Genomic DNA, 16,208 nt, shown 5'->3' with positions numbered 1-16,208 from the left:
CTTTATTATTCTGTAATGTATGCAAATTTATCCTTATGTAACTTAATTGATATTCAACGGTCTGTGTAAAGCCCATCATATAATTTAACGTTTCTTTGGAAAAAAAAAAACTTATGTAACTTTGAAAAAAATCACACTGAGCTATGAATTTTCCCTCAATTTCATACATTTCATGCCTGCAATTTGATGGTTATCCTAAACAGTTCAACCAAAAATGCATGTAAGTCATAAAATATACATGGAAAAACTACAGTAACACAGTTCCATTGTTGTTCATCCTAATTTTATTGATGCATATTAATTTCAACTTTCACTCTTCTAGAAATATAACATATATCTCATCTTTGTTAACTCCATCTCCATGAAAATCAATCAAATTGTCCTTGGATTGCTCCATGGATTTTCTATAACAATTAGACCCAGAGTTTCCCAAAACACAGATTGTTTAACACTCAACACCGCCTTGTTGGTATGCTGGTGAAGATTCTCAGTCATCCAGGTCATTGTCATTCCAAAAAAAAAATAAAAATTAAAAGCAATCCACTGGACTTGGTTTCCAAAGACCCCTTCGTCTGCTCAAAATTTGCATGTTTTCATTAAAAAAAAACAAGGCTTTGTTGGGCTACTGTATAAAACCTTGAACTCAACACTATTCCTGACAATATGAGTTGAAAAAGCTTCTTGGATGGGAAGTGAAACATCTTCAAACTTGGAAACCAAGTCCAGTGGATTGTTTTTCATTTTTTTGGCACACCTTGTTGGTAGGATGTGCACTTGGACTAATAGTGTTAAAAGATCAAATTCAACTCTACTTTCTTGTTAAAACTTTTAAGGTTTAGGTCACAAGCATGGGCGTAGGTTTGCATAGGGACCATAGGGACATGTCCCTACCAAAATTTTGAACCGACCTAATTGTCCCGACCAATAATTGGATGTGAGTAACATGTTTATAATTTCCAGCAGTAATTGTTGCAGCAGTGGCTTCTTTTCCTCTCGCAGCTCCTCTGCCTGGTCTCTCCTGTCCCTTTCATGTAGCAGCGCATGGAACTGTGCTGCGCTGTTTAACTCCACTCTCATTGGTTGTTCGGCCTTAAGTTCCGCCTTCTCTCTCTCTGATTGGCTGTTTACTAGTCCGCGTGTGCTTGGAGCACAACATTGAAAATTTATTCACACTAGAATGCAGCGGTTACAACAATTAATATTAGGCTACAAAACTAGTCCCAATAAAAAAATGAATATCATGTACACTAAAAAACAAAAACCTTTTTTTTTCTTTTATAAAACGAAATATTCTGAGTCAGCCAGGAGTTCTGAAGACTGCTGGAAAAATGGGCAAATAAAGGCTGTAAGCCATCAACATTTCTGATTCTTAGCCACAGCCAACTAAAAAAGAAAATGTGAGGGTTTCCTTTTTACTGATATTTAGTTGATATTACTGTTTTCATTTTTTTGTTTTTATTTTTACAATTTTGCTTCATTACCAGTAAAGAGCGAGTATCCTTCTATCAAATGTGTTGTGGAGTGGGAGCTGAGAGATAAAGACAACAAAGACCTGTTCTGCATCCGATTCCCAGTTCAGATTGTGAGCTAAACCACCATAACAGAGAAGAACCTCAGATGAGCTGCTTTTAAGAAGGGATTCAGCTTTGAGTAAAAAAATAAAAAATCTAATATCCCTGGTTCTTGAGACTTTTATCTAAGTGGGTTGCTCTGTGGGGAAAGGCACATTTTACATTTATATTACTGTATGTTTTAAAGTCTCTATACTCCAGTTAATGATGAATCACTTACTAAATTAGTTGACGATTATTGAAATAATCAATTAATATGATTCATTTTTTTCAGCCCCAGATGAAATACATGAAATTGGCTACACAGAGTAACTACAGCCCAGATGTTCAACTTTTATAGTGAAGTTAATATTTTAATGAATGTATTATTTTGCTTGATACAGAGAGAGAATAGTAGGTACAAATATAAGAGTGGGGTTTAACTCTGCACAATTCTATATCTTCAAAAGAAAATACTGTATTTACCTTCTCTCTTAGTCGTTCAAATGAAACCGTTTTCAAAGTGGAAAACAGTCCTAATTCCACATTCATCAGAGCCGGTGATACTTCAAACATTGATAAACAGCATCTAATGAGTGTAGAGCTTATAACATTTTTATTAATGGAGCAAAATGTTGCTTTTCTCTTTTAACAATGAATTCCTCTTATCAGTACGGATGCTCACATCGAGCATAAAAAAGGGCATGCATATTGCATAGCACCAATGACACCAGACCAATAGTGTCCCTACCAAAGTTCAAATCAAACCTACGCCCTTGGTCACAAGTAACTGATATTGCTCCTTTTTAAATTCCTTGAAGGGATACAAACAAAAAAAAGGAGAAAAAAAAGTTTTTAATTAAGGAAAATAAGCGTAGATTCTTGATATAGTGATCTTAATAATATTTAACTTGAATCTACCGTCAAGCTACTGGCCTTTATGATGATTTTCTGCTTTGTTCCCAATCATTTTGTTCAAACCTGACAGAATATGGGTAAGGTTTATATCTTAACACTTTGGTAATGTGATATAAAAATATCTTAAAAGGAAACATTAAAAACACAAAAATGTGTGTACCTTTTCTGAAATAAAAAAAGGGCGAAAAACAAATCAAAACAAAGTCTTTCTTGTGGTAGTGAGTTTGGAGACGTCATAAATGAATGATAATCCCAGCTAAAAATTCTCCCAATGCAGCTTTTTTCTGGATTTTTTTCAAAAGAAAAATCTTCAAAATAATCAAGCAAAAATATAAAATAATAAAAAAATATATTAAATTCAATTAAATTTATTTATAAAGCACCAATTCACAACATCTCGAGGCACTTTACAATTCACCAGATCATGCAATCAAATTGATTGAAAGTTTTCTATCTAAGGGAAATAATCTTCAGAAGCCAGGCAGCAACCTGGCAGCCGCCTGGAACACTTTAGGATAGAGACATCAAGGGAGCATCCAGAAATACATATGGAGCTTAGGCGGAAGTTCAACTAAATAAACTGGTTATTCGCCTTCATTCGCCTACGACACATCCAATCAGCTTTGAACTGCGCCTCCACGAAGGTCGATCAGCATCCAAAGTTCATCTTAAAAGGCCCCTGATGTGCAGGCGGTGCTGGCGCCATGTGACTTCATTCAGATGTCCCCGTTTAGACCCACCCTCTTCACAATGGGGAGTTTTTCCTCTCCACTGTCGCTTCATGCTTGCTCATCACGGACAGGTTCTTTCAACCTGTATTATCCAAACTGGACTTCCATCTTCCAGGTCCCTGAGTGAAGCTCTAGTATGCACTGCAAAAATAGAAATCTCAATAAGTTATTTTTTTCTTAAAATAAGTGCATTTTCCTTGAATTGAGGAGGTAAGTGAGACAGTTTGCCAATGGAACAAGACGATATCCTTTTAAAATAAGAAAAAACAATGTTATCGTCTTATTTCAAGTGCATATTATCTAACTATCTTATTTTAAGAGTAAAAATACTTATGCCATTGGCAGATCATCTTATTTACCTGCTCAAATTAAGGCTAAATATACTTAATTTAAGAATTTTTTACTTATTTCTGGATCGTTTTTGCAGTGTGAGCTCACACAGTCCGCTGGATCTCCCCATAAAGCTCAGCAGACCGTCTCGCTAACCAGCAGTCTAAAGACTGACCAACTTCATCTATCTCCACTCCACCACCAGTTTCAGGCCTGGGGGGAAAAAGCCCTGTTCTTTGCTCTGTCCATGCATATCTATTAAAATTCAGCGATATGTTTCCTGCCGAGGTCTGAGTGCCAAATACTAAGTAATTGTATCAGTACATTTCTTCTAAATGTCTTTTTCTCCGTGTGAGTTTTTCAGATTTCCATAAACTAAGTTTGGAGTAAGACAGAACTGAATATATATATATATATATATATATATATATATATATATATATATATATATATATATATATATATATATATATACGTATATATATATATATATATATATATATATACAGTATATATATATATATATATATATATATATATATATATATATATATATATATATATATATAATAAATTTTTTTTAACTTTTAGAAATAAAATGTAAAAATTAAACAAGCTCATGAAAATGCACTTTATATTTATTTGTAAGGACTGCTAAATTGATAAATATTATTTTGAATGTAATCTATTCAAAAGGCTAGATACGTCTTATCAATGGGACTTTGGCACATTCCATGCCTCTAAATAAAACACCAAAAAACGTCCATCCTGGTAGTGTTTACATAGTTATTTTTGATACTGAAAACAATTGCTGAGTTCCAATGCAGGGGGCTGCGTCCTTCGAAGGTTTATGTCGTAGCGCGGCGGCGATGCCTTTGCAATGAAAAAGTTTGTATTCATTCTTTTCTTGCTTTGTGTGTCAACTGTCATGTTTGTTAGGCGACAGAGCATACCGGCAGTGAAAGCAGGAAAGGCTGGACCTGTTTGAATTCACAGCCAAAACTCTTCCTGTCATGATGGGTTCACTAAAAGCGACCCAAGAATGCAGAACACCACTAACGGACACTGGGATGAAAGTTTAACAAGTTTATTATGCACAAGCACACAGAATGTACTGGTTCTGGTTCGGGGCCTGGATACTGGTTCACCGGAGTCTGCGTGAGAGACAGTTCAGTTAGTGTTGCCAACAGAGGTTTGATTTCCAGAGGATCACTGATTGTACCTTGAGGGTTCTTGAGGTTAGCTTTGGGAGAGTCACTGTTGAGTCTGGAGAGGAGTTCATCAGCAGAGTCCGATTGCTGCTTCAGCGTCTCACGTCTATAATGAACAGACCTTGGTTTGGGTTTTCCAGCTCTAGTCCAGAGCTGCTTGGAGGTTCTCTGAGATTCTTCAGGTTTGGCTCTGAGGGTCGGCTCGGCAGGTTAGCTCTTCCAGAGCTTTCACAGAGGGGACACAAGTTTCCTGGAAGACAGAGACAATAATTAGAATCCAGGCTGGATTCAAAGTCAAAGAGTTTCTCTGAGGATCTAGGCTTAAGCACTGACCAACTGGAACAACACTGCGGCGTTGAGGCAAGGTCTGAAGACAGCTTAAGTAGTGGATCCTCGACTTCCGGTTATGGCGTCTCAGTGAACGGTGCATGTGCTGATGGCTCGCTACTGAATCCTTTAAACTAATCCGTAAGATAGACCAATATTGACAATTTCGCCTGTTTTGCTAACGGGTAAACGCTTGCTGGGGATTATGCCACCGAAAAATGCCAAGCCGGTCCAACAACCGACTAGAACGGCCCCACAAGTGAGTGCGGCTAACGTAGCACATGCGGCTATTGTGGCAGATGCTAACGTGGCAGCGCCGCTTCACCTGGATGAGGCTCAGGATGCGCCAACCAACCGTGATATTCTCGGAGCAATTAGTTTGTTGAAGGAGGATATGAATAAGCATTCTGCTGATATGCTGAAAGCAATTAAGGATATCAAAGGGGATATACAATCGCTCACTGAAAGAATTGGGGAAGCAGAGGCGCGAGTTTCGCAAGCAGAGGACGATGTTACTTCCCTTCAAAACAGAGTTAAATCATTGGAGAAGACAGTGGAGGTGCTTTGTGACAAAGTGGCAGAGCAAGAGGACAGGAGCAGACGCTGTAACCTGAGGTTGGTCGGGCTCCCCGAAAAATCCGAGGGATCGGACCTGTGTGGCTTCTTGGAGAAGTGGCTCCGAGGGACGCTAGGTGAGGACTTCACTTTGTCCCGCTGCGTGGAGAGAGCCCATAGGATCGGGCCCCTTACCTCCAGTCCTGCAGCTCCAAGGGTTATTTTAATTAAGTTTCTGAGCTACCGGGACCGGGAAGCAACTCTGAAAGCCGTCAGGAAAATGAAGGAGGTGCGCTATGAGAACCACCGCGTCACCTTCTTCCCTGATCTCTTGGCCGAGACTCGCAAGCTGCCAAGGCGCTTTGATGGAGTGAAGATCCGGCTTCGTTCCCTTAAAATTCGGTATGGCATTCTGTACCCAGCCCACTTGATCATCACACATAATGACAAACGCCGGATCTTCAAATCCGTGGAAGAAGCCGAAAAGTATATTGATGGAATAGGCTCGCAGGCTGAGGACAATTCCAAGACTTAGTATGTATTCGCTACTCTTATTCTGGCATAGTTCCTAAAAATAACGTTTTGTCTTAAAAAAGGGAAGCATGAACACTGTTAATATTTTTCTATTACTCCTTTGCAATGTTAGCAAACCTTGCCTTAATTACTGTTATTTTGGTCAGAGCACTTTTTGTTTATGCCGGCCAACCTATACATGACCATCGTTATGCGTGCAGTTTTTTACGTTATCCACTTGGTGGCTGCAACGTTTCATATAACCCAAGTTCAATATTCAGAAGGGGTTACCGCCACATTTCGTTTGGGGAAATATGTGGAGATTTGGGTTACAGGGCTCTCTCTGGACACTGTTTTTTTGTGGACTTTACACTACTTGAATGAGAGAATAGGAAGGGACCAATGTATTTCATTTGTTTACATCTCCAATTACACAACTTATGTCTGTTTGTCCTGTAATTAATATATCTAGTTGGAATGTCAGAGGTCTGAATAAAATTGTCAAGCTTAAACAAGTGATGGGCAGAATCAAACAGATGAAAACTACAATATGCTTTTTGCAAGAGACACATTTGACTGGAAAAGATGTGAATAAAATTAGATCTAGGTGGCCTGGCCAGGTATTCTCCTCTAGTTTTACAACTCATGCCAGGGGAGTCATAATACTGATTCACAAATCAATTCCATTTGAACTAAAAAATAAATACTTCGACCCATCAGGGAGATTTATCATTCTTAGTGGGACTATAGTCTCTACAATGGTCAACTTTGTGTGTCTATATGCCCCTAATGGTGATGATCCTGCTTTTTACCAAAATTGTTTTTAACCATGGCAGCCTATAACGGTCCATTTATAATTGGTGGAGATTTCAATTGTGTTTTAAATCCTGCAGTAGACCGTTCAAACAGTTCTGTCTTGTCCCACCAACAAGCTAGGAAAACTATCAAGAAATATATGAAAGATCTGAATTTAGTGGAGGTTTGGAGACAACTTTTTCCAAATAAAACAGAGTACTCTTGCTTTTCAAGCACCTTTAAAACTTACTCACGAATAGACTTTTTTCCGGTCTCTTCTAGTCTATTATCTACTGTTCAAAAATGTTGGTATGAAGCTATTCTACTCTCTGATCACGCTCCAGTTATTCTATCTATAAAATTACCAAATTATTGTCGGTCTTCAATCCCATTTTGATTTCAAGCTAAATGGTTTAGGTCTGAAGGGTTTGAAGAATTTCTTGAAGGGAAAATAACTGAGTATTTTAATTTTAATACAAACCAAACCAGTGCATCAATAAAATGGGAAGCATTTAAAGCTTATATAAGGGGGGAAATAATGAGCTATACTAGGCATAAATCAAGAATACATCTAAATAAACTAAAAAACATTGAAAAACAAATCAAAGAATTGCAGGAACAGATGTATTATTGCAATGATACTGACAAATATAGGAGACTTCTTTTATTAAAATCAGAATATAACGAGCTCACTACCAGCAAAATAGCAACAAATCTATTGTGGTTAAAACAATCATATTACGATCAGGGTGAGAAGGCAGGAAAACTCCTAGCTTGGAGGCTCAAAAAGTTACAGACAAATCGGGCCATAAATTTAATCAAATTAAATAATGGTGAGAATCTGGTGGATCCAGTAAGTATAAATGAGGCATTTGCAAAATATTATGAAAATTTATATACTTCACAATATCCAGATAATACAAATAAACAAAAGCATTTTCTAGACCAACTTCAATTTCCAACCCTGTCAGAAGAGAGAAGGAAAGATTTGGATGAAAAATTAAGTGTTGAAGAACTCAAAGTGGCTCTAAGCCACATGAATTCTGGTAAAGCTCCCGGCCCCGATGGCCTACCAATTGAACTTTACAAGAAATTTCCAGATAAATTACTGCCCCCTCTACTCGAAGCGTTCAATGAATCTTATGAAAAAGGCACCCTACCCCCATCCTTACGATTGGCAACTATTTCTCTTTTGTTGAAGCCAGGTAAACCCCCAACAGAAATGGACTCGTATAGACCCATTTCTTTAATGTCCTGTGACACAAAAATTTTGTGCAAAGCTTTGGCTCGAAGGATTGAAACACACATCCCCAATTTAATCTCAAATGACCAAAATGGATTTGTAATTGGACGTCAAGCCTTTCATAATACCCCCCGATTACTTAATATATTGTATGAAAAACAGTTTGCTATGGACCATGCCTTTTTGTCATTAGATGCTGAAAAAGCTTTTGACAGGATTGAATGGAGTTACCTCTTTGATATCCTTAAGAGATTCGGCCTAGGAGGAAAATATTTAAAATGGATTCAGTTACTGTACACTGAGCCAGTGGCTAAAGTTGCCACAAACAATCAATTGTCAAGATGTATAAACCTCTGTAGATCGACACGACAGGGATGCCCATTGTCCCCTCTTCTTTTCTTGTTTGCAATTGAACCGCTTGCCATGGCAATACGTAAATCCCCCGAGATCACTGGCATTCAAATTGGGGATGTAGAGCACCGGTTGTCTCTCTTTGCAGATGACATTGTTTTGTATTTAGCTAATTTGGAAGAATCTGTTCAAGCTGTTGATAAACTACTAAAGGAATTTGGAGAATTCTCAGGATATAAAGTTAACCAAAAGAAAAGCTCCTTATTAATGCTGAACAGAAATAACCCTCCAATACAAACACAATTTGCATGTACCGAAGAGGGCTTTACTTACCTAGGAATTAAGATTGACAGAGATTTAGAGAAAATGGTTTCTATAAATTATGATCCTTTAGTGCAGAAAATATTAGATTCCCTAGAAAGATGGAACGAAATGCCAGTCTCAATGATAGGGCGTATTAATATTATTAAAATGTCCATTCTTCCAAAGTTCTTATACCTTTTCCAGTCCATTCCTTTACACATTCCAGCTTCTTTCTTTTCTTCTATGGATAAAGCTTTTAACAAATTTATATGGAACAATAAGCGCTCCAGATTGCGACTCTCTCTTCTTTATTTGCCCTATGATCGAGGTGGGCTTAGAGTGCCAAACATTAAATTGTACTATCGTGCTGCACAACTCTGTGCTGCTTCCTGTTATTTTTCAACCGGTGACATACCTTGTTGGGTACAAATAGAAAACAACTCTGTAACATTACCTTTGTCATCCTATCTTTACTCAGCGGAACTTAAATATTTATTAAAAAACACCAAAAATCCTTTTCTCAAAAACACCATATCAGTTTGGCACCACTCCCATAAGGATTTAGATGAGGTGTCCAAAATCTCATATCTGTCACCTATTTGGGGAAACAATAATTTCAAACCAGGAAGAGCAGACAGGGGGTTTAAAATATGGATGAATAGAGGCTTAAATAAAATAGGGGACCTTTATAGTGAAGGAGTTTTGATGACTTTTGAACAACTGGTAAATAAGTATAGTCTGCCCCAAAAGCATTTTTTTAAGTATTTACAGATTAGAAGTTTTGTCTTCGCCTCACTGAAATCTACGTCTGAACCTCCACTCACAACCATAGAGAATATAGCCTTTCACCATAATCAGAGTAGAGGCCTACTTTCCAAATTTTATAATATTTTACTTTTGGCTTCAAAAGAAAATAGTCTTGCATATTTACAAGCTTGGAAAGCTGATCTGCGAACTGAAATCCCTGAGGATGATTGGAATAACTCATGTCTATTGGCGCAAACGCAAACTATTAACACAAGGTTTAGATTATTACAATACAAATGGTTATTTAGAACGTATATCACTCCTGTAAAACTTCACCATTTTAATTCAAATATTCCTGATATCGGTGTTAAATGTAATATAGATAAGGGCACTCTTTTCCATTGTATGTGGCAATGTATAGAGATTCAAACTTTCTGGAAGGAGGTTACCATGTTCATCTCCCGTTTGATCGAACAGGATGTTCCAATGGACAGTAAACTTTGCTTATTGCACATTTTTCCAGATGGACTTAAAGGACTTATGAAGAGAGGGAAGCTTTTGAGTTTTTGCCTTTTGCAGGCTAAACATTTGATTGCTCTGAAGTGGAAGAACACAGAAAGACCAAAGATAAATGAATGGATTAAACTATTGACCAACAACCTGGCAATGGAAAAGCTGACATATATAACAAAAGGAAAGCTTGAAGACTTTAAGGATATTTGGTTTCCCTTCCTACATCTTATAAAATACTGTGACATGTAAAGCTATTTTTTCCTCGTTTTTTGAGTGTGTAGATAGAGTGAGCCCTGGGGTTTAGTGTTCTTTTTGGGTGGGGGGTGGGGGGAGGGAATTCACCTTGCTCTGTTTTGTTTTTTTGTTTTTAGTCTATTTTGCTTTATTTTTCATGTTTCAGCGTGTGTGTATGTTTGTTTTGTATGTCTAACAGAAAATTCTAATAAAAATATCTTTGGAAAAAAAAAAAAAAAGTAGTGGATCCTCTGATGGTCTTGATGAGCTGCAGCTGTGCAGGAGGCTCCCTCAGAGGATCCACGGCTGGAGAAAGGTGGAATTTCTCCAGCTCCCAACACTTCCGGTCTCCTTATTTTCAACGGACCTCGAAGGATCCAGTCCAGATAGACCGGGTCCTTGGAGGATGCAACCTTTAAAATCGAACACCCCCTATAATTCCACCGAGCATGATCCTAATTCATGTATGTACGCCATTGCCATCTGCTGGAAGTACTTCCTCATGAAAATCACATAGCCAACTTTGAGGTCTAACCTCCTGCTTCAGTGAACATCGAACATTCATGTTGTATTCCCAGTGCCAATGCTCTTATCTCTTTTGGCATTAGTTATGTGCTGTGTTTTTCATTCTCATTGACTCTTCCTTTTTATCCACACATTTTTACCAAACTACACAAACCACAGAGCTTCTGGGAGAATATCCTATGGACAAATGAACAAAAATGAAGCATTTTGCCAAGGCACATCAGCTCTAAGTTCACAGACGTAAAATGAAGCATATTAGAAAAAACACTTTCCCTACTGTGAAACATGGATTATGAACATTTGATTTATCTGGTACACTGTATATATTAAGGTTACCCTCTGTAAGAAACCATGAATCTCAGTACTATGAAGGGATTCCAGAGAGAAATGTGCCAACTAGAGTCAGCCAACTTGGGCTCAGTCACAGGTCATGGTTTTGCGACAGGTTAATGACACAGCTAGAAATAGCCAAGAAAGGGTAAGAGGAAAGCATCAGACTATTCTGAAGTGGCCTTCTATGAGCCCTGACCTAAATCCTATTGAGCACATTTTTAAGGAGCTGAAACATGTCGCCTGGAAAAAGGCACCCCTTAAACCTTCAACACGTGAAGAGGTGTGGACCAAAAAAACCTGCTGAGAGGAGCTAATTGAAAGTTACAGGAATCGATTGATTGCGGTGATTTACTCAAAAGGGTGTGCAAAAATTATTAAGTTAAAGGTATCATTATTTTATCCATTATTTAACTAGATATGTTTAAATCATTCTTTTGAAGTATGGTTAAAAAGCTTTATTTGACTTTCATTTGTTCATTTTTTATATATAACTTGTATTTATTATATGTGTTTGTCATTGTCCAGGTGTAAATGTGCCTTCTTTTTTTGAAAAGCTAGACTCCGACAAGTAGGTTTTTCACAAAGGAAGAAGGTTCTCATTTATTCAATTCAATTCAGTTTATTTATATAACACCAATTCAAAACATGTGTCATCTCAAGGCACTTTATAGAGTGCATAAGGGCTTGATTTACATTTTGCATTGTTAAAAATGGAAAAAGTAAAATCTTAAATTCCCAAAGATGACAATCTTTGGGAACTATATAGAAGAACCAAAAAATACTTATAGAATAATTATTCTTATAGTTATTCTATAAGAAAAATCCAGTTTAATGTTTAATGGTAATGATAGGAATAAATTCATTATTTCTAGTTTACATATCTTTTATTTGAGCTACAGCATTTAACATAAATTTGATGTTTAAAAAAAGTATTTATGAATTGCATTACCTTGGAATTGATTATGCACAATGTATGAAAAACAAAAGGAAGCTCCAGTAGTAGAAAGAAGTCATGATATGTGCGGCATGAAGAATGATTTTGCTAAACTGGAAGAAAAAAAGAGTTCCATCACATTTACAACTAAGGTATGAAATCTTGAAACACCTAGGGATGTAAAAGATAAAGTTATCTCTTAAAAGTCAGGAAGAATGGTTTGAAAACCTGTCATTGATCATTGTGGGGTCAGAACTTGATTAAGATCAGATGATGTCAGATAATGTTTATCTCTTCCCCATCCCTGTCTCCAAAGTTAATTTCTCTTTTTTTTTCTTTTGTGATGGGGTTTGTGTGTATGCATTTATACAAAGATTGTGATATTTGCACGTATAGACAAGTTTGTATGTATTTTTATAAACCTGTTCTCTTTGTTCCCATGGGTATATTCCAGCAGTGCATCTCTCTCAGTTGCCATCTTGTTATATTTAAACAATGAAAGACCAAATAAACTGCTATATTGCAACAGACTGAATGTGTGCTAATGGGTACTGAATCGAGCATTTTATTTCCTTTTATTTCACTGCTATTATTGAAAAGTATAATAAAATACAGTTTTCAGAACAAACTCAACTGAGGCACAGCTTTATTTAGTAGAAGAATGGAAACATGATTGGCTGGCAAAAGTTCACCAAAATAGGGGAGAACATCTAAGTTGTGACAATGGAAGTAAAAAGAAGCATGCCATTTAAAAGCACTTTGTTTGAAGTGGTACTGCAATTTTGTTTATATACAAGCCGAAAAACAAAACAGATCAACAACAAAGCATGGAGAGATACTAAAGCCTCTGAGCATCTAGCTCTTTAGTTAATAGTCCCATATTTTGCTACATTTGACAATAAAAACTGTTAACACTGAGGCTCCCAGAGCATGATTTTGCTGTTTTTGCAGAAAAAAATCATCTCAGATTAGCAGACCTTAACAAAAATCTCCTTATTCAGCTCTCCTTTGGACAAGGTGTTTTGGCTTTACATGCTTCTGTCATCCATAAGGCCGTGCCCCCACAACCCGTAACCAGGACAACCAGGAAGACTTAGTAAAATTAGCGACTTGGAGCCCTGAACAATTGATTAGATAAAGGCTGTAGCTTGACCGATGACATACACGCTGCTCTGTAAAGCTTATTTCCCCATATGACATCATAAAGGGAAGGGTTTTTAATATTCAACTGATCTCATGCAGCCAGAGGTATATACATTTTTGGGTCATATTCTTGTATTACTGCAAATGGGTGGTCCGCTTGAAAATCATGGAAGTCTTTCCTGGTGAAAAAAATAAATAAACAAAAACAAGGTTTAGCAGTTTTTATGTAACACCATCCTGGAGGGAGGGATCAGTTGGGTTGCTGCCATCAAAAACTGCTGATGACTGATGATAGACTTGGACCTGTTTTTAAGTGTATGGTCCTGTTTGTCGCCTAGACTTCCCACTGTATAAGCGGAGTTATCTCCTCTCCACTCTCGAATGTATGAGGGATTGCTACAGTGTCAACAACATTATCCAAACAAATGTCTACTGTTGTTACATGCTCACCCAGGAGGAACGGATTCTGAGATGACATTTAGTGAATTTGCACTCTCTCTTTCTCTCTCTCTCTCTCTCTCTCTCTCTCTCTCTCATATATATATATATATATATATATATATATATATATATATATATATATATATATATATATATATATATATATATATATATATATATATATATATATATATATATATAAACTAAGTCAAATCAAATTTAATTAGTGGTCAGTCTATATCAAATATTTAAGACTTGCAAGTGATTAACTCTAAGAAGCATGATACATTATGTAGAGCTTATTCTTAAAAACAATGAGAGTCTCATAACAGAAATACAATTACTCCTAAACTCCCTTAAATTTTGGGATGTGTAAAGGAACACAAGAATTAATAGCTATATTTGCGATAATCATCAATAATTGTGTGGTAGAGTTTTATGTAGCATCTGATACGTGATGTCTAGCACTGGAGACCTTGGTTATGGAGAGATTCTTCCATCTAGTGGTCTATTATTTCCTTACAATACACTTGTGCTCTCCTGAACAAATAAAATTATCTTTTGAGATATCTTAACCACAAGAGGGCAGTGTTGAGCTGTGTAAAAAATATACCGTAGCATGTAACATCAGGTCAGTAACTCAGATTTGTTTTTCTTGAAACAAAAATAAAGAGAAAGCTTTTAAGCTTGTTATATCATTTTTTTTTTCATAAAAATAATTCATTTTGTCAAGGAAAAATTTTGATTCTTGGACAGCCATGTAACCTTCCAAACATTTCTCAAGTTACAGTAGATAGCTACTTATTTATTAAAAAAAATTTTGGTTGTTGTTTTCCTTTCCATTGCTTTTTTATCTATGCATAATTATCCCTCTTTCCAACTGCATATTCTCTGTTAGACGTAGAGCTGAACATGCATCGTTTGACCAGCAAGGAAGCAATAATAGTGAACTTTTCACTCTAATGTGAAGGTGTTTTTTTTGTTGTTGTTGTTGTTGATACACTGATATATAGTCTTTTTTTGTGGGGGGCCAAACAGATCCATCTTCCTTAGCACAGACACTTTCCACCTTTGGAAATGTCTGAAACATGGAGCCATGAGTCCAACACTGCAAACACTGGAATGAAATTTAATGAATTCCTGTGTTGACTCTTAAAATATAGCCTTATCACAATGGCATACCGTTCCTGTTGCCACAACACTACTACAGCTCATCCATCAGAATGTCTATGGATATGGAACAAGTCATGATTTGCCACCTTTTTCAGATTCAAAGTGTCATGGAAATGCATATGTGCTCATATTTCTTTTTTTTTTTTTTTTGCTATTTTGTCCAACTTTCATGCATCAAACCTATATGTCTGATCTTTCTGACCCAAAGCTCACATTAGAAGGGGAAATCTTGTACACACGTCTGTTGAAATCATTTTGTGTGTGTGTGTGTGTTCACAAAAATATATAAACAGAGGATAAATAAATCAGTCACTTTTGCTCTCTGATTTAAAACACGAAAGCTCAAACTACAGGAAAAGCAGCACAGACTGAAGAATGCACACATTCATAAGTATTTATCAATGTGGGAACCTTCCTGTGGTGGATTCTCAAACAGCAGGGTGGGAATGCAGCCTTGGCGCTGACTCCTGCTTATCTGGAGCTGCATAATCTCTGTGAGGTGTTTGGACCACTTGGGGCGGAGGGTTGGGGGTGGACACATACTCAAGCCCAAGGGGGGAAAACAGTCAAGGGGGAGTACAGCACTGTCTGTAGATGTTTACATAATACAAACTGATTCAATTCAAAAGTCACGCAGAAGGACAATTTGTTAATTTTAGTTGTCACTATGATACTGATAATGACAAAACCCTTACCAAACATGATGCTGTGTGCAGTGGCGCCTCCAGAAATGTTTCATAGGGGTGACCAGATGGGGCCACTAAAAATCTTGGGGTGGCACAATGAAACTAAAAGCCATAATTTCAGGGTTTCAATCTACTATTATGGTAAACCTGTCTGAAGATATAAAGATATAAGTAAACACCCACTCATATCTTGGTTTATTGTGTGATTTTTTTAATGTTATGTCGCTGACTGAGCATATTGGAATGAAATGCTAACCTGATGCTACTACAATTTACACTGGCAAGTGGGTTGGTCAGCGGGGTGGCCAGGGCATTGCACACCCTGTGGCTGTGTGTAACCTGATTAAGAAGGCTACTAATAAAATCATACCACAACTTTTAGAGCAATGGCAAGAAAGCTGCTTTTCGGACATCCCAAGGTCAAGCTTTGCTGCAGACCGAATGCAGGCTGGGATGTAAACAGAATAATCAAGCTGAAATTCAGTTTTAGCTTATTTCTATCTTAGCCATTTCTTTCGCTTTCTCTTTTTCAATACGGATACTAGTAAACATGGCCACCAGTAAGGCAAATTAAATTATATTCTATGGTATCACATTTAAAGACAATAAAAAATAATCTTTAGATCTACCGCAATCCTCGGTTTTTCAGATT

Source organism: Cyprinodon tularosa, unplaced genomic scaffold, assembly GCF_016077235.1.
Source record: "Cyprinodon tularosa strain WSP-4 unplaced genomic scaffold, ASM1607723v1 ctg718, whole genome shotgun sequence".
Lineage (NCBI taxonomy): Eukaryota > Metazoa > Chordata > Actinopteri > Cyprinodontiformes > Cyprinodontidae > Cyprinodon > Cyprinodon tularosa.
This window is presented reverse-complemented; position numbering follows the sequence as displayed.